Here is an 8,701-nt window from a genome sequence, read left to right on the forward strand (position 1 = left end):
TTTTCTCACTTCTCCTTTAAACTCAGCTAAAGCATTGCTTCCTCTGGGAGGTACTTCCCAATCACAGCTTGATTCAAATTTTTCTCAGCACATTATGAATATATATATAATGGTATTTATCAAATTGGCTTAAATTGTAAAATCACATTATTATATGTCAAATCACTGAGAACATGGAAACAAAATTATTCAAAATGGTAAACCCAATTTTTTTAAATAGAATATATTTGATTTACAGTTTTGTGCCAATTTCTGCTGTCCATCATGGTCTATATCAAGAGACAAGATATAGCTCTTTGTGCTATACAGAAGGAGCACATTGCTTATCCATTCTAAACAGAAATAATCTTGTGAACATAGAGAAAAGATTTATGGTTGCCTAGGGTTAAGGGGGAGGGGGTGGTATGGATGGGGAGTTTGGGGTTTATAGATGCAAATTATTACTTTTCAAATGGTGACCCTAATTTCTATGGCAGGTTATATGATGCAAATATATCCTCCAAAGGCATTTTAAAATTTGAATTAAAAGAAAAATATTAAGCTGATAATACTTTTGAATATATTTTCCTTGTTTTATAGGTGAACTATTTCTAATATCTGAAATCAGTAATCATAAAATAATAGATGGAACCAAGGAAAAATCTGACTTACTTTGTCCTCCTGGGCTTCACACATAATTCAAGTGAAAAGAAATTCCTTTTTGTTATGTTTTTGCTCTTCTATATTTTGGCTGTGGTGGGGAACATGCTCATTGTTGTGACTATTACTTTCAGGCTCACCAATGTACTTCTCTCTTGCTAGCTTATCATTTATGGATGCCATTTATTCTTCAGTCATCTCCCCCAAATAAATTTCACATATGCTCTTTGGGAAAAAAAATATCATATCTTTCAAATTTTGTATGGCTCAACTTTTTATAAAGCACTTATTTGGTGGATCAGACCTCTTCTGTTGGTGATGGCTATGTGGTCGTCTGTAAGCCCTTGCGTTATCTGGTTTCATGGGGCAAAGGCTGTGTTTTGTGCTGCTGGTGGTGTCCTGGTATAGGAGAAAATGTACCAATAAAAATATAGAAAGGAGAGACCCCGGCCATGATGACTAAGCAAAATCTAGCCAACTGCCCTAACCACCCCTCCGCCACACATCTGCTTCTGTAAATTTGTTTCCACATCTACTGCCTTGCCTGATGCCACTCAGGTCCAACTAGCCAAGCATAGACCTGGAAGAGGTAGCACATAAAAGCCTTGTGAAACCCTTCTTCCGAGCTCAGACTCTAGAGATCAATCTCCTCTGAGCCTGCCGGTGTAATAAACCTGAATTCTCCAACTCTCAGAGTGGTCACTTGATTTCTCACCCAGTAAAAGAGCTGATACACTGCAGCCACAGAGCTGTTGGAGCTAGTACATTACAGCCACAGGGCTGTTGCTAGAGCTGGTATGCTGCAGTGCAGTGCTGCTGGGTAGTTGCCGTAACACTGGAATGTAGGTTTTCTGCACTCTGGAATTCAACTGAGCACTATTTATAGGCTCCCATTCTGTGGCCCCAATGTCATTGATCACTTCATCTGTGACATGTACACTTTATTAACACTTGTCTGCACTGAAACCTCTGTCATTGGATTCTTACTGGTGGCTAATGGAGAACTGATCTTCAGTATTGTCTTTCTGCTCTTACTAATCACCTATGGAGTCATCTTGCACTCTCTAAAGATCCTGAGTCAGGAAGGGAAGAAGAAAGCCCTCCAGACCTGTGGTTCCCACATCACTGTGGTTGTCTATTTCTTTGTTCTCTGTGTTTTCATGTATGCAAGATCTGCCAAGACTTTCTCCATTGACAAATTATTGACTGTGTTTTGTACAATCATAACTCTCATGCTGAACCCATTAATCTACAGTCTAAGAAATTCTGAGTTGTCTAATGCTATGAAGAAGCTCTGGAGAAGCAACATACTATCTTGTAAGTAAGTTTGACATTCACCATGAAGAGGTTCATATGACCTTTAGGTTCAACTTCTTGCAAACTAAAAGTCTCTTAAAACTGACCTATTCCTTTCCTTTAAATCATTTATTATAATAAAGCATTAACTGCATTATTGGGTCATTAATGTGTTTATCTGATGTAATGCCAAATCTATATATGTCTTGTTTATCATATTGACTGGAAAAGTGTAATACATATAAGGAGGGATTTGATAAAAAATAGGCAATTAATAAAATTTTTCCATTTTCAATGATTTTTAATCAATTTATGCACTTTAACATAATTTTCTGAGGCTTTTTTTTTAGTTGTATTCTTGCCATTTTGTCCATTCTAGTGAAACTTTTTTTTGTGCGTCTTTTTGCCTTTTCTAGGGCCACTCCCATGGCATATGGAGGTTCCCAGGCTAGGTGTCCAATCGGAGCTGTAGCCACTGGTCTACACCTGAGCCACAGCAATGAGGGATCCGAGCCGCATCTGCAACCTACACCACAGCTGACGGTTCCTAGTCAGATTTGTTAGCTACTGTGCCATGACAGGAACTCCTAGTGAAACTATTTAATTCTATAGGTGAGTATAATTGATTTTTTATACTATATATATATAATGTATATAATATATAATGAAATATATAATATTCAATTTCAGTTGCATTACATACAAAATATTCTGTCTGAGACATTTTTCTTTTTAAAATAACAAAGAAAGTATCCTCATTATGGCTCTGCAGATGGGAACCTGATTAGGATCTGTGAGCATGCAGGTTCAATCGTTGGCCTTGCCCAGTTGGTTAAGGATCCAGTGTTGCTATGAGCTGTGCTGTAGGTCACAGACACAGCTATAGGCCAGCAGTTGCAGTTCTGATTCTACCCCTAGAGTGCTTCCAATGGTAGCCATTTCTTATCCTTTTTTTATCTTTTTAGGGCTGCACCTTTAGCATATGAAGTTCCCAGGTTAGGGTTTTAGAATCTGGCCTATGCCACAGCCTCAGTAACTTGGGCTCTGAGTTGCATCTGCAACCTACACCCCAGCTCATGGCAATGCCAGATCCTTAACCCACTGAGCAAGGCTGGGAATCTAACCCCCATCATTATGAGTGCTAGTTGGGTTCCTTACAGCTGAACCATAGTGGTAACTCCCCATTTCCTATCCTTTGGATCTGAGCCTAATCATCACTTTTTTTTCCTAATCATCACATTTTAAGAAATACTCTTTGTATACATTATTCATAGTAAGATTCTCCCTCTAATTTCTGTAACAGTAGTCTATTTGTTATACTGTAAGCTGTGAATAATTCTATACTTACCTTATTAAATTTTTTGCTTTTTTGTTTTACTCTTTTGTAAGAATATGAGTCACTCAGGACAGAACTTTTATATGATTCCTGACAACTTCCATTTTATTAATTTTTGTGTTCTCATTCAAAACATTTCATTGGATAGGGACCTTAAATTTAAAAAAAACATAAAAAATCATAATTTAATACATAAAATTAGTTATTGCATCTAAATTGGTGATAAATTTTTTAAGCCTAACCTAACTTGAAGGCAAAACAAGTTTAGTATCAAATAAAAGGAAATAAACACTTACTGTAGCAGGTTTGGAATCTCTGGTTAATTAATCTAACTGGAACCAGTGACTGAGCTGATATTTTATTCTTGATTGATAATGGTTGCATCATGGTTCTAAGGCTATTTTTTTTTTTTTTTGCTTTACCTCTGTCTCACCCTAACTATGTGAATTAACCTAGTAGTGTTTTTACATGTATGTGTACTTTTTAAATTTTCTGAAAAATCCCAGTGAATTTAATTAATCATCAGTCTTGGACACATTCCAATTCTAAGACTCAATGATAAATATGGTTAGAAGGGATAAAAATTCCAGTGATATGTGCCAATATGAGGGGAAAAATATGATATCTTTTTAAAAACTGATATAAATTTTTCAGGAGGTCCTTTGTTAAATTTAAAGTATAGCATGAAGAAAAGTAGAGCACATGAATTTATCTCAAAATCTCAAGTCAACTATGCTATCTCTACCAATAATGTAAAATGAGAAGGACTGCACCACTGAATGGAATTTTTCCATTTTGAAATTAGTAGGACAAAAATTTACTCAAGACAGATTTTCTTGGAAAATGACTGATCACTACCTTTCTATGTAAACATAGGATTTGTATGTCTTTTTGATAAATTATTCTGTAAGATAGTATTTTTTGTCTATATTTTTGTGTGCATTATGACAATTATTTTAAATAAGATAGAGTGCAAATAAAAAAATTTCTTCTGAGTAATCAGAAAAATCCATTGAGAAATTGAGCAGATATGCAAATAAAATAAATAATTTTCTCAATAATAATGCAGAATTTTACCCTCTGTTGTTAAACCAGATGAAAGAATAATTCCATATCCCTAGGACTGAGTTAAAAACTCATTATTCAGTTCATGAATAAGCCTCCACAGGTAAGATTAATACTGGGAATAATCCTTCAGAGTTGTGTGACTTTATTATGTACGAAATTAAATTACTTTAAATAAGTCAAACTTAGATTCAGTTCTAGTTCTACCACTTAAAAATGTGTGACATTGGGGAAAATAATGAGATATTCTGTACATTGTTTCTTAAACTAAGAAATGGGATTAGATTTCTTATTACTGTAAATTTCAAGGTGATGTATTAAATTGTGAGTGCATGGTTGGAATTCACTCTAAGAGTTTAAGAAGTGTAATGATAAATCAGAACATGTAAAACATTCTGAGAATACTCTGGGATGTTTCAGGAGAACACATTCTTGAAGTCCAGAATAAACGTGGATTGGCATGGCAGGAGGCTATTGCCATGGGCCAGGAGGGAAATGCAGGGGTAGGGGGATGATCAAATTTGGGATGTATTTGAAAGTAAAGAAAAGATGATGTGATAAAGTTATAAATAAGTAATATGAGAACAGTAAGGAGTGAAAAACTTTGGCAGTATTTTTTTCCCTTTTTTTCTTGTCTGAACAATTACATGGAAAGTGGTACCATTTAATAAAATGGGGAACTCCCTTTTTATTTTGGAAAATGTAAATTTTGTTTTTATATATACTAAATTGATATGCAATTATAGATGTTCAAGTTGGAGATGTTGCCTCTTCAAGGTTGAAAATAAGTGAAAGACATGGTCTGAGATACAAAGTAAAAGTGCTTTAGCATGCATTTTTGGGAAAGGAGGAATATCCTACACAAGACCCTGGGAAAGAAGTAAAGTCTAAGTGTGTTTTCAGACAATCCAAAACAGTAATGCTCTATTCATGTACCCACACCAAACATGGAAATTTGCTTATATGGTTCTTCAGTATTACATATTTTTGACTTTATACATGGTGCAACTTTTCATGGAATTCCCTTCTCATCTTCTCTTGTTAATCACTTTTCCTTTAAAACACTGCAAAAAAAAATGCTTCCTCTGTGAGACTTTGTTTGATTCCATTTAGATTAACACATTCCTACACTCTGAATCTTCCATTGTATGAATATACTCACAGCCACATTTGTTACATGTGTCTGGAATTATCTGATCCCTTGTATACTATCATATCACTGAGCATAGGGAAATATGAATTATTCAGCCTGGTAATCACAATGTCTATGACATAAGTAGAAATTTTATACATATTCATATAATTGAATGGATAAGCAAAAGAGTAAATTTATAACACATTAACAAGGTTCCCCCACTGTTTTGTAGGTAAATTACTTCTAATATGTGACGTCAGTCCTGTACAGACTAGATGGAACAAAGAAACAATGTGATTTTTTTGTCCTCCTGGACCTCACAAAGAATCCAAAGGAGCAGAAAGTCCTTTCTGTTATATTTTTGCTCTCCAAAATTTTGACTGTGGTGGTCAACCTGCACATTGCTGTGACTTCAACTGTCAGTAAGACCCTGAACTCACTGATGTATTTCTTTCTTACTAGTTTATCATCTATAGACCTAATTTATTCTTATTCTATTTCCCCCATATTGATTTCAGACCTGTTCTTTGGATACAATACCATATCCTTTGAAACTTGCATAACTCAGCTCTTTACTGAGCACCTTTTTGCTGGGTCAGAGATCTCCTTTCTGTTGGTGAGGGCCTATGACTGCTATGTTGCCATTTTCAAGCCCTTGCATTATTTGGTTATTATGAGGCAAAGGGTATGTGTTGTGCTAATAGTGGTTTCCTGTATTGGAGGTTTTCTGCACTCAGTTGTTGAACTGAGCACTATTTATGGGCTCTCATTCTGTGGCCTCAGTGTCACTGATCACTTAATTGTGACATGTTCCCATTATTGAAACTCATCTGCACTGACACCTGTGTCATTGGCATCTTAGTGGTGGCCAATGGAGGACTGATGTGCATTATTATTTCTTTTTCTGCTCTTAACTCATCTCTTATGGAGTCATCTTTCACTCTTTAAAGAGCCTGAGTCAGGAAGGGAGGCAGAAAGCCCTCCAGACCTGTGGTTCCCACATCACTGTGGTTATCTGATTCTTTGTTCTCTGTATTTTCATGTAGTCAAGACCTGCTAAGACCTTTCCCATTGACAATCATTGAGTATGTTTTCTATAATCATAAGGCCCATGCTGAACCCCTTAATTTACAGTCCAAGAAATTCTCAGTTGATTAATGCAATGAAGAATCTCTGGAGAAAATTATATCATAGTAAGTCGTAAATAAGTGCACTATACATCAAGAAAAGAGTAATTTAGCATTAGGGTCAATCTTTTTGGAATGTAAAAGTCTTCACAAATTTGATGCAAACTTTAAAGGATTTGTGATAATTAAAATATAAAAAAAGATTTAATAGTTTGTGCTACTTATAGTGGTTTCTTTTTTAAAATTTTATAATGCCTTGTTTATCACTGCATCTAAAAACAAGAAATTCATTTAAAATAGGGAGTCAATAAATAATATGTAATTCATTAGTCAATAAAATTTTTATAGAGTTACACTCGTTTACTTATTTCCTTTTAATACTTTCTAATTCTGTGTTATTTTAGATATATTCTTTCATTTCATCTTCATTCATTTTATTCTAATTGTTAAAATATTTAATGCTGCACAGATTATACTTTTTGCTCACTTTAATTTGCATTAGATATGATATTTTAAAGTAATAATTAATTTTTAAAATAAAATGTTGAAAGTATAATGGATAATAGGACATTCAAAATTGAATTCATGACAAATGCAATATTGTAGAATAAACCCCCTACCCATCCCCTACCAGTGTCTCCCATTTCTTCCAGAGACAGTCACATGAGTCTGTTTCTCAAGTTCTTCAAGTAATAATGTTTGCAAAAATAAATATATTTTACATATGTGTTTGCCTTTATGATTCTATTTTTGCATTTTTCTTCTCAGCCTCCTTAAAATTTTTATATGCCAGTGTATATAGACCTAACTCTTTCTCTTTCCTCATCTGCTAAACCCTTCTACAAAGACATATTAAAACTGGTATATCCAGTTCTCTTCATGTTGTCCCCAGTGTTTTTCTCTAAGAAAAAATTCTGCAAGTAAATCTTTTTGAGATTTTCTAAGTGTGAGTTCCTAGAAGTGGTATTGCTGAGTCTATCGGTATACGCATTGAAATTGTTCATGTTCATAGTACTGCCAAAATACCATTCATGACCTGGACCAAAACTACTACTCCCTTCAGTCTGGAAAATATCTTTTTGACCACATTCTGAACAACACATGCTTAATGAACCTTTATTATATATGAAATTTTTATTAAATAAATTACTTCATTTGTATATTTTAGTTACAAATAAATACATTTGAAATTTGTCATCCTTTTATCTTTTTAAAGGGATTTGTATTCCTTTTTAATTAATTTCCTGTTAATGATTGTATGTATCATATTTGATCACTGATATTTTTCCATACATATTTTTATTATTTAATTATATAATAAAGAAATTATCTCATTTATCTTGTCCAAGGAATTATTTTTCTGCCTTCTTATTTATTTTTTTCTTATTTTTATACTGTGCATATTTTTGGCCTTGAAGAAATATCATTACATATACGTAATTAATTTGATAGTAGAATTTCCCATTTTCAACATTATCAATATATTCTTCCACATGTTTTCAACATTTGACTATAATGTCTTTTTGTTTCTTTAGATTTTATATTTTAAAATTTAAATCAACTACACTTCATTTTGATGCAAAGAGTCAAGTATGGATTACATTTTAATTATTTTTCTAGATTGCTATTATATAAATGCATTATTATTTTTCCCAATGGCTTTGATATCTCAACTTTGTGTTTTAATATATGACATATGTTTGGACCCATTTGAGGGGTCTGTCATCTTCCATGAATCTCTTTATTCATGTTCCATTTAACACAGGATATAATTACATAAGATTTAGAATATAATTTGATATTTCATAAGCCTAGGACTCCATTACTACTCATTATCAGATCTATTAATATTTTTTCATGTTCATGTTTTGAAATGAAATTTCAATAAGCAAGTACAGTAAAAACTGCAACTCCTAGGTATTTTGCATAAAATTTGATTGAGAAATAATTTGTATATTTAGGGAACTATGATTTCTTATCCACACACTGGGTGGGTCTCTCCTGGCATGGCTAGCAGGTCCCAAACTGTGATGTTGACCTGCCCATAGGTGGGGTGAGAGACCAAGGGATTCTGGATCTTGTGCTCACCCCTGGTGGGTAAAG

At 33.8% G+C, this 8,701-nt stretch overlaps 2 pseudogenes; both read left to right on the forward strand.

Annotated features, from left to right (window-relative positions):
* The first annotated feature begins 624 nt into the window (after nt 1–624).
* Nucleotides 625–1,964, forward strand: LOC110258417 (olfactory receptor 4A47-like; annotated as a pseudogene).
* Nucleotides 1,965–5,746: 3,782 nt separating this feature from the next.
* LOC110258418 (olfactory receptor 4A47-like) lies at nt 5,747–6,675 on the forward strand (annotated as a pseudogene).
* The last annotated feature ends 2,026 nt before the right edge of the window (nt 6,676–8,701 follow it).

This window comes from Sus scrofa, chromosome 10, assembly GCF_054392235.1.
Source record: "Sus scrofa isolate SSC_HxYL_T2T_F1_AM1 chromosome 10, Sscrofa_HxYL_maternal_Yorkshire_Landrace_v2.0, whole genome shotgun sequence".
NCBI lineage: Eukaryota > Metazoa > Chordata > Mammalia > Artiodactyla > Suidae > Sus > Sus scrofa.